Source organism: Rattus norvegicus, chromosome 6, assembly GCF_036323735.1.
Source record: "Rattus norvegicus strain BN/NHsdMcwi chromosome 6, GRCr8, whole genome shotgun sequence".
Taxonomy (NCBI): domain Eukaryota; kingdom Metazoa; phylum Chordata; class Mammalia; order Rodentia; family Muridae; genus Rattus; species Rattus norvegicus.
The window spans coordinates 132,215,644-132,230,473 of record NC_086024.1 but is presented as its reverse complement, the minus strand read 5'-3'; the positions used below and the strand labels follow the sequence as shown (position 1 = coordinate 132,230,473).

Here is a 14,830-nt window from a genome sequence, read left to right as displayed (position 1 = left end):
TGCCTGCTCTCGGAAATAAAAACTTCTTCTGTCTTGTTCATAGATAGCATTCATACCCAGAGCGCTGTATCCACACAGTAGGACCTCAGAGATCCTCCTAGAGTGGATAGATGACCAGCCTGAGATCACCTCCGAGCACAAAGGACAGTCTCTGTCTGGCCAGGTATCTTGTGTCACTGGGACATTCAACCCTCCTGTTATCAATAAGTCTCAAGTGTGACCCTGGACCTCTGTTTTTTAAATAAGGTCTCAGAGCCCATTTTTTGTTGACTGGGCCAAATTCCAACTCCACCCTTCAGGAAGATGAACACTCCATTACCAAAGCGTTCAACCCTTTAGACCCTATCCTGACTTGGTGAGAAAAGGATGGCGATTGCTCCAGACATCCCACACAGCCGATAAGGTGCTGCTGCCGAAGCAGCAGTGGAGGTCTGATGTAGGCACCACAGATGTGGCAAAGGGGACAGAGAAGGAGGTGCACACACAGCAGCATTTGCAGATGCAGCAAGAGAAAGGCCAGACTCCAAGGCAGGTGTGGGGCTCAAGAACAAAGCTGGGTATACGGTTGGTATCTTCAGTATCACTCCAGAGCAGTGGTCACCAAAGTGACGGGGGGATATTGGATCTGACACATAGGTGAGGACAAAGTGAGATGCATCGGGGGCACATGGGAGGTTGCAGCATGCCACCAGACAAGGAAGCTAGTCAGGAAGGAAGGGTGGAAACAGGAAATTGCCAGTAGACAAGAAAGGTGCATAAGGAACTGTACTCTCTGCCCACCTCTGCCTCTCCGCTTGCCCTCAGCCCTGTTCCCTTCAGCAAGCACCTGATTCCATTAAGTAATTTACTTACAATCACACTAGCCTCCTAGCTCTGGGGGTGGGGGACAGCAAGCATTTTACTATTTAGAAAGCAAACCACTTATCAAGTGTGTACCCAACCCCTTCTTTCACTCTAGACACTGAGCTGGTCCTCGATGATAAAAATCAAGTAGTCTCGTCCCAGGTCTCTGAGAAGCTCACGGTATAGCAGGCGGCTTGGATGCAGACATAGAAACCTCCAGAAATGCATCATGGGACATGTGTCTGCGGAGGCAGATGTAGCCGGGCATCCTGAATGAAAGCCGGGAATGAACCCAGCTCCGGGGTTGGGGAAGGGGAACCCTGGAAGATTTTCTGGGGCAGGCGAGCTAAACTAAAGCTGCTTAATGACATGAGGGTCTTTCTTGAGTAAAAACGCTGAAGGTGTTTGGGCAGAGGGATGCACGCACCGAGACCAGGACCTGGTTGACAGAATGGACCTCATTCTGTCAGCTGGCACTGGAGACAGGAGACAAAAGGATCATGGGAGTCGGGTCCCTCTGAGATGCTCAGGGCACACCATCCTGCATCCGTTGCCAGAAATGGGGTAGACCCAGCAAGGTGTAGGCAGTGAAAGGGTTATGGCGGCCGTCCTCCAGGCCCTGTCAGAGCTGGATACTTGGATTGTGAGGCCCTGAACAGCTGGGTGCCAGGTGGCCCACGACTGCGGCCCCCCGCGTTCCTGGGTAAATTCAGAACAGCTGAGCATCCCTGGACCTTTTCTGGAGGCACATTGTCCACACAGGCTTCCTTTTGGCAGCGAAATCGACTTTCATTCTTGAGAGCTATGGGGATTTGGGGCAGTTCACAAAGCCTGCCCCTTTTTCTCCCTCCATTCATTAATTATTGTCGTTGGGAACTTCTATTTATCAGGCACCAAGCACAGGTTTTGGGGAGAGATAGACCCGTGTGCCATGTCCCCGATCTGATACGGTTCGGCTCTAAGAAGAACTAGCAGCCCACGGACCTTAGTTAATTAGGGATTCGGAGCCTGCCATCCAGAGATGGTTGATAAACAGCTCTAAGCATTATTATCTCGTCCACCAACTGAGCAGTTGGCCGCCTCCCTGCCAAGCCACCAGCCCCTGGGAAAGGAGCGGTTCCCTTGCAGTGTTAACAGAAACCGATCTTCCCCCGGCAAGGCTCTGCCGGGCAATGGCAGACAAAGATAGACTGTAGACTGCTTTCGCATCCCCATCTCCTCTCCTTCCCCCTACAACCCCCTTTGTCTCACATGGCAAAAGGGGCCAAGACCAGGGCCTCAGCACACTGAGAGATAGGAGGTCACAATGTCTAGGAGAGTGCTAGAAACGTCTGATGAGCCCAGCTTCATCTGGAGGATGATGGGATTGGGAAGATTCTACACATAATTTTCTCTCTCCTTGGGATCATTGTGCCTAGGAAGCTCATAGGGGAAATGACAGTTATAGGGCCTCTTGGAGACTCCTGGTGGAGGGCTTAACTGGCAGGGCTCAGCTAACTGAGGAACTAGAAATCCAATCCCATTTGGATTAAAACCATTCGGTTGCAATTCAAAGCCCAGGAGAAGCAAGTCTGGCCATGACTTTCCCAGTCTCTTGGTCCAACAGACACCAGGACAAAGGGGGCAAAGGAAACTGAAGAGGGAGAAGGTGGTAGATGTTTTGGGGGATCTTGGAGATCTACAAATGCAGAATTGAGGGAAGCAGAGATTGGATTCATAACATTCACGTTGACAAACCATGCTAGGTTTCCAACTATCTCCTTTCTCTAAAAACATCTACCAAATTGGATGCTGACTAGCTCCAAGGGAAACCAGCAGACTGGCAGTGCCATTTCAGTTTTGAGGGTGCTGTGGAGGGATGGAGGGTGCTGCTTCCTTTTGTTTTCTCTGGAGTGTGACTGACTGGTCCCTGTCATCACAGACAGCATAGGGAATGATGACCCCTTTCCTGTGCCTAGTCAAGACCCTTGGAAGAGGTAAGATTAGGGCTTGAAACTCAAGTGGTCACCTACAAGGGAGGACACCCTACCTTCTAGAGATTTCTGGGCTGTAGAGCCTGGGACCTACCAGGCTTTTTCCTTGTTCTAGTTCCTGTTAACATTCCAACCCTCAGTATGTCTCTTCAGACTGAATAAGCAAAAGGCTAAAAATGACCAGAGCATTTTTGTTGAGCAACAGAACACTGAATAAATGTTCCCCACTTGTTTGACTGACTTTAACCTTCCTAAATGCTCCAGTAAGACAGCAAGGATGGGACTGGTCATCTCTATTGGATCAAGAGGGACACTGGAGTGTAGAGATGGCTTAGGACTCACTCAAGGACAAGGACAAAATACCTGTAGCAGAGTAGGAGGGACCACAGCCTGAGGTTGAGGGCACCATGCTGAAAGCCCCTGTATTTGGCCACTAATCCAGTTTCTTTCCTTCCACTGATCTTTGCGCTGTGTTAATCTCCATGCAAAAGTCTCCTAAGACGATCACTGTTCTGTCCGGACCCAGCCCTCCCTACCTGGTTTCCTCCACAGTGAACATGAGAATGACACCCTCCCCTTACACACACACACACACACACACACACACACACACACACACACACACACACCATTTTGCATCAGGAGATGGAATTCATTCTCCTTCACAACTTGCCCAGCAACACTTGACACTCAGGCCAGCAACAGGGCTTCCTTGCCAGCTGGCTCCAGTGGGTGTTTCCAAGCAGATGTTGGCTCTTTGCCACATGGGTCCACCACGCTGGGCCTCCACTCATATGGCCCAGCTGTGTATAAGCTTTAAAACTAATCCAAAAGAATGTCCCCTTCACTCTGATTGGCTGCCAGTGACATCATAGGAATTCAGGGAAAGTGACTTTGTTACATATCCTGGTAGATATGTCTTTGATTAATAAACATTGGGCAAATTAATTATATCCCTGTAAATTCAGATGGGTAAAACATTGGCAAAATATTTCAAAAGTGTGACATCTAGCCATCTGAGACCGGAATAGACTGATAGCCTCTCCAAGTAGATAGATGAAGAGACAAGAGGCAAGGATTCAAGGTTTTGTCTAAATCGGTGTCCAAGTGAGTTTCCTGACCCAATATTGACCCTTGCGTTTATACTCTCCCATGTGGGGAACTGTTCCAAGGAAGTGAGATTTTGTTAACAACATTTAAGATGGAACCTCCCTCCCTACGATAGGTATGTGACTTGCGACATCTTCATGTATGTATGAATGAATGTCTGTATGTGTGTATGCATCTGTGTCAACAGAAACCAAACTTGGTCACTCGGCTAGAAAATCCCCAGCTCTGAGACGAAGGAAGGTTCTTATTCTTTTCCTAGGGCTCTGGGAACTAGCAGGGTGGCCTAAGCAACAGAGATTGACTTGACTGGAGGCCAGGAATCTGAACTGAGGTGTCAGCAAATCTCTGCTGAGAGCCATGCTGGACAATCTGCTCTGTGCCTCTCCCTGGCTCCCACAGCATGCTGGTAATCACGGACTGTCTTCGTCTTGTAGAAAAATCTCTTCAGTCTCCACCTTTGGGTCATGTGGCCTTCTGTGCTCCTGTGTGTTTCCAAACTCTCCCTGTGTGAGGGACCAAGACATATTGGATTAGGACCCACTTGACTGAATTCATCAGAAATGACAACATTTTCCTTGACCATGTTCTCAAATAAGATCAGATCAGGTTTAGGGCTTCAGTGCAGTACTGCGTTGAAAGAACAATTTGGCACATCAAATACCTTTACAGAATATTGGGCACTAATGACAGCCCTGAAGCTGGAGAGATGGCTCATCAGTTAAGAGCCTTTGCTGCTCTTGCAGAGGACCCAAATTCAGTTCTGACATCCATCATGGACAGCTCAAGGCCACTTAGAGCTCCCAGTTCCAGGGAATCTGATACTATCTTTCTGCTTCCATTGTTACCTCTGCTCATATATGTGCAACCTACACACAATGCACACACACACACACACACACACACACACACACATGTGCGCACGCACACACTTTAAAATAATAAAACTTAATGGTTAAAAAGGAACTTGCTTATTCCTTTAAAAGTAATTATTGCATCAACAGGGATATTTTCTAGAACTTTCACCTACACGGGTCAATTCCCCATGCTGAATATGAATTTCTTTGCCTCCAGAACAGATTTAATGAGATTGGCTCAATTTATCGTTCTACATTTAGACCAAAATGGCACGAAGTCCCCTGAATGTCATGCGGGAGCTGAGAGTTCTAGAGCCGGAAGTACTTCTACTAACTGTGTGTTCAAGGTTGGTAGGCAGTGTAGACCATGACAGAACGTTACTTAGATTGTTAGCTGGAGAACGTTGAGCATGGATGCGCAGCTGTTGTCTCCGTGCACAGAATTTTGTTATTTATAAGATAAGATGATTTGCAATATTTCAAAGTGGAAGGCTGATAAAAGATCTCCCAGACAAATGGTCATCAAAAATAGGTGTTTTTTTAAGGTCTTCTGTACAATGTATTTTGATCATATTTATCCTCCTAGATCCCCTCCCCCTCACTATCCACTCAACCTTGTGAATTCTCTCATTTATTTTTACTCATCAAGTCCGATTTGAGCTTCTCTTATACTTTGGGACATTTGACTTTTCCCCTGGAGCATGGTTGACCATTGAAGAAAACTGACTCTCCTTCCCCCCACCCAGCAGCTACCCATTACCAACTGTTCCTCAGCTAAGCATGGGGCTCTGTGCCCATCTCTCCTTTCCTTGTCAGCATTTTGTCTGGCTTCGCCTTATGAAGGCCTTACATGTGCTGTCGCCACTAATAACTGTTTTCTTTAGTAGATGGTGAATGGCACAGAGAACTACCACTGACCAAGGTGGTCTACTCTAGAATGCTCAGATCTAAATGAGACATCAGTACATACCTGCCACAAGGCTTAGGAAACACTGTGGAAGAGGAGGCAGAAAGACGGTAGGAGCCAGAGGTGGTAGAAGACTACAGGGAAGAGCATAACCAGACACAGCAGGCAGCTGCACATATGAACTCACACCAGTTGTGACAGTGTACAGGGAAGAGGTATCCTTAAGGGCTGGCACTGTAGCTCAGGGGTCAATTAAGCATGCATAAAGCCCTGGGATTTGTCCTCAGTTCTGAAAACTAAAGAATTCTATTTGTTTTAACTGAAACTGTTACTATGGTTATGAATAGCCAATGCCTGTAATAAAAAACATTTATCATGCTAATTACGAAAGTACATGTGCCCAATAATAAAATTTTCAAACATATGAGGTAAATATCTTTCCATTATAAAGAAAAACTTCCTCACCCACAATAGGAATAAAACATTTTAATAGAGCTCTTTTGGGACTGACATCAAAATATATAAAGTGTTAGTAAGTCAGGCTTGCTATGTATCAGAAAATTATGTGTGAAACGTAGTTCAGACATGAAGAATTTGTTGCACATCATAAAATTATCAAACTGCTTCACAATGTTCATCAACCAGAGGGAAGATGAAATTTAGCGCACCTTTGTAAACTGAACCTGATAAACTAAGAACAACAAGGAAAATATGTAAGCATAAAAAGACATCTATGGGGGGCTGGAGAGATGGCTCAGTGGTTAAGGGCACCGACTGCTCTTCCCGAGGTCCTGAGTTCAAATCCCAGCAACCACATGGTGGCTCACAACCATCTGTAATGAGATCTGATGCCCTCTTCTGGTGTGTCTGAAGACAGCTACAGTGTACTCATATATATAATAAATAAATAAAATATTTAAAAAAAAAGACATCTATGAAATTTTATTAAATGATATACAACGGGCTGAGTGGAAACAAAACTTGAAGTCAATGGAAGAAAATATCTAGAGGAAAACCTCAGATACAGGGAAATCAAACACCCTGATCAAGCAACAGCACTTCATCAAGCCCGAAGTTGCAAATGAAACTGGGAAATGCCAAAAAGTGACTGTAAACTAAACCATAGATATCCAAGCATTTGGGGTACAGCTGTAGAGAGACTCTCCTCTCTGCTGTTTATGGTGTGAGGTGGTGTCTTAAATAAGAAAGTTGGGGAAGGAAAGGAACAAGCACTGATGACCCAAGACATTAAACAACAAACTATAAAAGTAGAGTTCAATGATACAGAACCAGAGAAACAGCAGGAAAAATAATAGACGAAGCAAAAAAAAATAATAAAGGTTCTTTGGGGATGTATAAAACTCATGACTCTCTAGACAAGACATCTACAACACAGAGAGAAGAGGAGGAAGAGGGAAGAGGAGAGAAGGAGAAGGAGAGACAGGACATAATTTCCCCTCTAGGACATAAGGTGACATCTCCAGCGAACCTAAAATTAATGAAAGGACGGTGCCAGAGTATTAGAAGTGACATTAAGTCAATGAATCAGCAACTCAGGTGAAGGGCATAAAGCCGCTGAAAAACGTAGAACGTCAACAAAATCAAAAGACCGCCTGGGAAGACCCCCTGCTTATCCTGTAAATCAAATTTATTTAAGCTTGTCTACACACACAGAATTCTGGTCCCAGATTCCCTTAGGTTTTAGTAGCAAGTATTTAAGGAGGTGCTCTAGCCAATGCCAGTGGAATCTTTTAGAAGACAAAGGTCTCGGTTTGTGGAACTGAGTATGTTGTAGTGATCTTGTGACAGGAAATGCCACACTTACAGAACATTAAAGAGGGGTCTGGGGAAATGGCTCATCTAATAATGTGTCTGCTGAGCTAACATAATGACCTGGATCCCAAACATGTAAAAGCTAGATACAGGCGTGTGTGTGTGTGTGTGTGTGTGTGTGTGTGTGTGTGTGTGTGTGTTATATACACCTGAGTGTGTGGCACATGTGCACACCCAGGCCAGATCAGGAGTTCCGGATCCTACTTTATGGCTTTCTGTCCTTTTACCTTGAAGCAGGGTCTCTCATTGACCCAGAAACTCTTGTTTTACAAGGCTGACCAGCCGGCAGACCCTCAGATCCCACCTGTCTTCACCTCCCAATGCTGGACTTGCAGGTATGAGCAACCATATGAATTTTTAGATGGGTGCTGTGTGTGGATTTGAACTCAGATCCTCGTGCTTGCGGAACAGTACTTAGCCACTGAGCAGTCTTCCCAGGCTCCTCAATCCAGCATTCCTAAGGTCACAGTAGGTTACTTAAACCTCAGTTTTAAGCACAGAAGAGATTTCTTAGTAGATAAGCTGGTTCTAAAATGTATATGGGAGTGTGGAGTATTTTCATTTTAATTTTGGCAGAGTTTTCGTGCCCAAGTTGAAGCTCGGCAGGAAGGCACTGTAACCGAGCTGCTTTTTGTATGTAGACAGAGCAGGGAGGAGGAAGCCCAAGGAGCAGAAGCAGGGGAATGTGGAAAATGCCTTCACAAATGAATTCCGCTGAATTTCAACAAAGCTAATAAGGAAATTTGTTACAAACTGGCTTTTCAACAGCAGCAGGATTAGTACAACTGGCTGTCCAGACTGAAGGCAAGGGAACCTTTACCTCATAGGATGTCAGCAGCAAACTTGGAATAATGACCTGCCTAATTGCCAGAGCAGCGAAGACTGTTGTCTACCGGCTCAAGACAAGGAAGACAGCTACAACCTCGAGGTAGCAAATCCACAGCACCCACATTTCCAAGAAGATACAGAGTAAATTCCAGAAGAGAAATAGCATAGGGAAACTTTATAAGAGTTAAAAACTTGAGTGCTTTGCCCAAAAGTTTTGAAGAAATGAGGCAGGAGGCAGGGAGGAGGCAGGGAGGAGGCAGGGAGGAGGCAGGGAGGAGGTAGGGAGGAGGAGGTCTGACAGAGAGCTTGTGCTCTGAGTATCTGAGGGACTTCACAATCTCAGGACCAGGAGGAAACCAACCTCAGTAAGAATGCAGTTGTAAACGCAGGACGGAGGTTGACATTTCATTGAAGGCACTGTGCCTTCGCTACATGAATGCATGGACTAGCGTGCAAGCCTTAGTCTTTAGGGGAAAACAGAAGTTGATAGTATAATGTAGAACAACAGTTCACACTCCATAGTGTGCATTAAAATGCAAACTACCCAGTGTGGGAAAGTCCGAGAAGCCCAAGTGTCAGTTGAATGCCGGAGTGACCGTCTTCACTCCCCCTGACAGCAATCCTACTCAGAGGACTTCCATGGGGAAATGGGACAGCCTGCCTGTACGATTCTAGAGGCCTCAGAACATCTGTCTTGTATATTGATTATTTAGCGGGAAACAGCAGATCCAGAGAGATGCCTTTGCCTTCCTGCTGTTTCTCCAAAGCTGATCACATCCCCCAATGAAGGATCAACTTGACCCCCAAGAAGCTGCACCAAAGATAATTCAAAGTAGATTTTCATCAGAATTGTTTGTGCTTTGAGGATCCATGCCTGGTTTGCTTGAGTCTTCCCCTTCTACTGCTCTGCATTCAGCCCTGAATATAATGGGTCTCCTTGCCTCTTGGGATCTACTCCCTGGTGAAGATTCCGGTGTGGTGGAAACTCGACTAACTAAAGTTGGATGGTTCTCTTTTTTTAATCAGTCTGTTGCCATGTAATTGTCAGAGCCATCGAGGACCCTAAGGGATGGAACTGGGGTTTTGTTTCTCCTAGAACAGATATGGAAGTAACTTTAATCAGAATTGGGGAAAAAGAACCTTGAAAAACCCAAATCTCCCTCCATCTGTGAACCAATTGTACAAATCGTGGTACACCCCTACAACAGAATGCTCATCAGTAGTGAAATGATCGCTCTTCCAGCATAAATCGCAACATTGGTGAATATTAAAAGCATCAGGCAAAACAAAGATGTTCAAACCCTATGTACTATTGCTCTACTTCGTGAAGGAAGTTAAAAATCATAAGGACATTAACACAGGTTGCTAAGGGTTAGGGGTGGGAGGGACGGTATAAACTACCAATGAGCATCAAGCAACTTTCACGTCAGTTTATACACTGAACCTCAATTAGGACTTGAACCCAACATACCTATCAGATACACTCGAAGCGCTAAGTTTTATCTCAAGTAAATTCTAGTTCAGTAAAGCTGATTGAAGAAGCCTACAAACAAAGTTGAAAGGAAAGTCAATGTCCAGGAGACTGGCCTTGAGACAATTTACCTAACCGTGATTGGAGGGCGTGTTCTTTCTCTGCAGAGGAATAGCCACGCCCCTCAACTATGTGACTCCCTCAGAGTCATAAGGGATTAGTGACACTGAAGACTTAACCCCATGCTGGCCACATGCGTTGCCAGTCAAAGGATCTCCTACAGGGCTAGTGAAGGCCCACACCTTTCTTTACTTATATATGTGTGTGTGTGTGTGTGTGTGTGTGTGTGTGTATGTATATATATAGTGTATGTATATATAGTGTATATATTATATATGTGTATATTATATAAGTACACAGGTATATGTTATATGTGTATATTATATAAGTATACAGGTATATATTATAAGTGTATATATGTATATATTATGGCTGCATATATAGTATATATGTATCCACATATCCATATCCATATATATATATATGTGCTTATGATGCATTTAGTTGCATTTTGAAAGATTTTTTGTAAGGTGTACTATAAGACACTACAGGATAAACATGGAATTGTGGAAAATTGTATAAAATGTCAGAAAAGCTCTTATGGACTGGACAAGGTGATGCTTGAGTTAAATGACAGTGGATGGATAGTTATTATCTAAGATGTGGTAACCACGGTGGCCATTTCAGAGAGAGCCACATAAACTTCCATGTGAAATGACACAGTGCATACTGAAACTGACAGGCATAACATTTAGGGTAAAAGGCAGAGGGAGAGTCAGGGGCTTTGGCATTGGCCTGGAGCCAACTTTCTAAAGGAATGTGGCTGTTGGATTCCTTCCCCAGGAACAGACTGGGCGTGTAATCGCTGTGCTTGGGAGGACATGGGTGGAACACGTGGGGCTCATGGGCCTATCAGCCAAGTTGATTTGGTAAACGTGGCTAATGATAGACCCTATCTTAGAAAAGTAGGTGAAGGACATCTGAAGACTAATACCTGAGGTTGTCTTCTGACTTCTACAGACACAAGCACTCATCTGGACACACACACAGACACACACACAGACACACACACACACACAGACACACAGACACACAGACACACACACACACACACACACACACACACACACACGGAGTAATTCATTGCTAAATTCCCTAAGTAAGGAAAGTAAACAGAAATACCCCAAGTGAGAGCAGAACTATCTCTCTCTTCAGAAATTGTAGACAGACTCCAGGAACACACATCATTCCTGACACATGCACAAATCCCTAGCAGGTCAGTTACTGAAGGAGGAGCACTCAGTTCACTTGTTTCAAGGTTCTCTCTAGTCTATGGGAAATTGGTCCTGCTGCACTGGGCCTCTGACAATGTGGGACATCAGGGCAGGTTCTAGTGGTGGTGGTGGTGCTGGAGGCCAACTGATGTCACTGAAACCAAGAAAAGAGATGCATATCTCAGAGTCCCCTGCAGGACTTGGTGCTGAGGTCCACCGCCTAAGGGTCCATTGCCTAAGGGTCCATTGCCTAAGGGTCTACCTCCCTCCCTCCCAAAGCACTTTGTTGAGGGTTAAGCCATTAGCACACAAGACTTTGGTGATACTCCATGTCCAAACTGCACTGTACAGCACATACAAGCACAGCAAAGGCATAGATTTTTGTATGCACGTGGCGTGACCATGGAATGATTTGCTTTTTTATTTTTATATCATGCTCAACTTTTCCCATAGATGAGCAAATATTTCCTAAAAATGTAAGTTTAGTGATGGCACAACTTCCTAAGATAAAATGATTTTGTTTGTTTTCCATTTGAGAGCTGAGACATCTCCCTCCCTCCCTGTCTCTCCTTCTGTCTCTGTGCGTCTCTGTCTGTCTCTGTCTGCCTCTCTCTCTCTCTGTGTTTGTGTGTGTGTGCGTGTGTGCGTGTGTGTGTGTGCGTGTGTGTGTGTGTGTGTTTGTGTGTGTTTGTGTGTGTGTGTTTGTGTGTGTTTGTGTGTGTGTGTTTGTGTGTGTGTGTGTGTGTTTGTGTGTGTGTGCGTGTGTGCGTGCGTGTGTGTGTGTGTGTTTGTGTGTGTGTGCGTGTGTGTGTGTGTGTGTTTGTGTGTGTGTGCGTGTGTGTGTGTGCGTGTGTGTGTGTGTGTTTGTGTGTGTGTGCGTGTGTGTGCGTGCGTGTGTGTTTGTGTGTGTGTGTGTGTGTTTGTGTGTGTGTGCGTGTGTGCGTGTGTGTGTGTGTGTGTGTGCGTGCGTGTGTGCGTGCGTGTGTGCGTGTGTGTGTGTGCGTGTGTGTGTGTGTGTTTGTGTGTGTGTGCGTGTGTGCGTGCGTGTGTGTGTGCGTGTGTGTGTGTGTATCTGTGTGAATGCATGCAGGTCATTGCATGGAACAGCCACACATATGTAACTCTTGCATCCCAGATCATTTCCTGCTACTAAAAGGTGATTTCGAGTGTCTAAAAAGGAGCTCATGGGAATGAAGTCATAGCTATTAAAGACTCAGATCCGTGGTGTGAACACTATTTCTTCTCTTCACCTCAAGGGAAGAGGTGATGAGCAGCCTATAAATGTTTGCTCTCAGCTATATCCGTCCTGACCTGTCAACAGGTTGGCAACTAGCAGTACGCCTGGTGGTGATTTCAGATTCTGTGGACAGGTACACCCTTATCTCCAGCCAGGCATTTGTTCAAGTGTTCATAAACACAGTCTGAGTACCGAATGCTTACATTGGCCTGGGATTAAAGAAGCTGTACGGGCCAGCATTGTGCACACCCTAAAGAAATGGACTGCTTTCTCCCTGAGGAATACTGGTAATAAGAAGTGGGAGGTTGCACAGATGTTGATGCTTGGTTCTGATAAAGTCTAGAATAGTCAGGTCTGTGGTCATTTCATGAACTTCTCATGAAACCTCACAGGCAGGAGTTCCCAGATGAAGAATCACCGAGTCATGGGACATGTTCAGAAATGAGCAGACGGCTGTGTGTCGCTGTGGCTGCTTGAGGTGTATTTGAGGGTATTCAGTAGGAAATAGCACCTCCTGGGATCAGGATGAGTTTGCCTTGTGGACAGAGCCACTCAGAAAGGGACTCTTACTTTGAAAGGGCTTTTAAAATCCTACTCCATCCCTATAGGGACCGGAAGGTGTTGGCAAAAGAGAGGATCACCAGAGGAGCACACTCTGATTTAAAAAAAAAAAAAGCCGCTTCAGAAGCAAAATCAAACATACTCTTCCAGTCATACAGGAGGAAGTGAAGGAAGGAAGGTTAGCTCCATCTTTGAATGACCAAAAATTCAGGGGTGGAAGGAGAAAGAGACTCAGAGCAGCTTGGGGTAAGAATGAAGGGGATGGGAGTGCTGCAGAGACCCTATTACAGCTGAGCTGGGTACAGTAAAAAAAGACATTGTCAGACAAAGGTTTTGGGCAAACACCTAGGAAGCTCATCAGACACCATAGCAATTTTGCTTATTATTTATTATGGAGACTGTAGGAAGTTGAGAGCTGGTCTTATCCACAGTCCAGATCATAGAGAAATGCCTTCTTATGCTTAGCTCATGATTCCTAGGGAGTGGAGCCTCCCACAGTGGGCTGGGTCTTCACACTGCGATTCACTTAGTTTAGACCATCTCCCCCATAAACATGCCCAGAAGCCCGTAACATAAACAACCCCTCAATAAAACTCTCTTCCCACGTGATACTAGGTTGTCAAGTTGACAATCAAAACGAGCCATTGCACTCCGCCCCTTGTCAACCCAACACTCAAACACATCACTTTCTGGCCACCACTCTCCATTCCTTTTTCTAAAATCTCCTTTTCAGTAATGTAAACTGGTGTCTAACTTTATTTTGTGGTTAATCTGATAGTATGGAAACAACAGAGTCAACATTGAGGCTGGATATTTCCTAATAGTTTTATTTACTGTAACCTTTGCCCAGTGCCATAGGTCCACCGTCTCTCACCAAACATGCTCCCAACCAAAAAGTTCTGCCAAGTTCATATCCAAGAAAGTTTGTGGCAGACTCACTTGAGGCAGGCAGCCTTTCGCCTGAGTGAACAAGGGGCTATATTACAGCTATTTACAGTTTTCCTGGTGTCTTTGTGAGGAGACTTGCGTCTTCTTCAATGGAAATGCCTTGCGATGAGCTTAGTTGAAAATTGCTACTGCAGATACTGCTGTGGCTGTGACAAAAGATCCAGAGCATAGATCCTATTACTACTCAAAATGTGCTCAAGCCGGTGACTAGTCATAGTCTGAAAGCAAGTGATGGAGGAGTGCTTGGTCCTAAGTATGGCAGGTATCTCACTCCCTCTAAGGTTCAGGGAACATCATAGCAGAGGGGTCTGAAAGAATATAAAAATGTCAGAGAAGGATAAGGAGATATACAGCAAAACATCTGGATATGACATGCCCAGTGCATGCATGAACTCGCTTCAGCGGAGGTTATCTACACAGGACATAAGCAAGATGGTCCCTCAGTACTCCATCACAGATGGGAGAGGGTACTAAGGCCACACTCTTCCCTCAGGGGTCACTGTTAGTTAACAGGTAGTTAGGGAGGGCCCTGCCCTTTTCTCAAGTGGTGTAGGTACCAGTAAGTTGTCCTCCCGCCAGTAAAGAACATCCCACCCATGCTTAGCAGGAACACTAACTAAACTCAGAGGGACCCACGGAGAGAAGACACGAGAGCAGGAGGGGGTCAGCAGAGAAGCAGCAGGATGGGAGAGGAAAGGAGAGTCCTTATCTAAATGTGTGGAACTGCCAAGCAACGCAATGTAACACAACTATGCCAAGGTGTGAAGTCACCCTCTCCAAAGGCAAAGGTCTAGCTGCCATTACTGTAGCAGGCTGGATTGATATCCGCACATCCTGTGAGCGTGCCCTTATACCCTCTCAAATCCTAACAGGCACGGAGCAAAGTCCCTGAAGAAATCATTTAAATCTCTTATACTCTATTCTCCCAGTA

General features: G+C 45.4%; 1 long non-coding RNA gene across 1 annotated transcript; it reads right to left on the bottom strand.

The window, feature by feature from the left end:
* Positions 1 to 4,137: 4,137 nt before the first annotated feature.
* Positions 4,138 to 9,959, bottom strand: LOC134479294 (uncharacterized). Its single transcript, XR_010052420.1, has 2 exons — positions 9,820 to 9,959; positions 4,138 to 4,429 (listed from the first exon to the last, which is right to left on the bottom strand). It is a non-coding gene; the product is annotated as an uncharacterized LOC134479294 (long non-coding RNA).
* Positions 9,960 to 14,830: the final 4,871 nt, after the last annotated feature.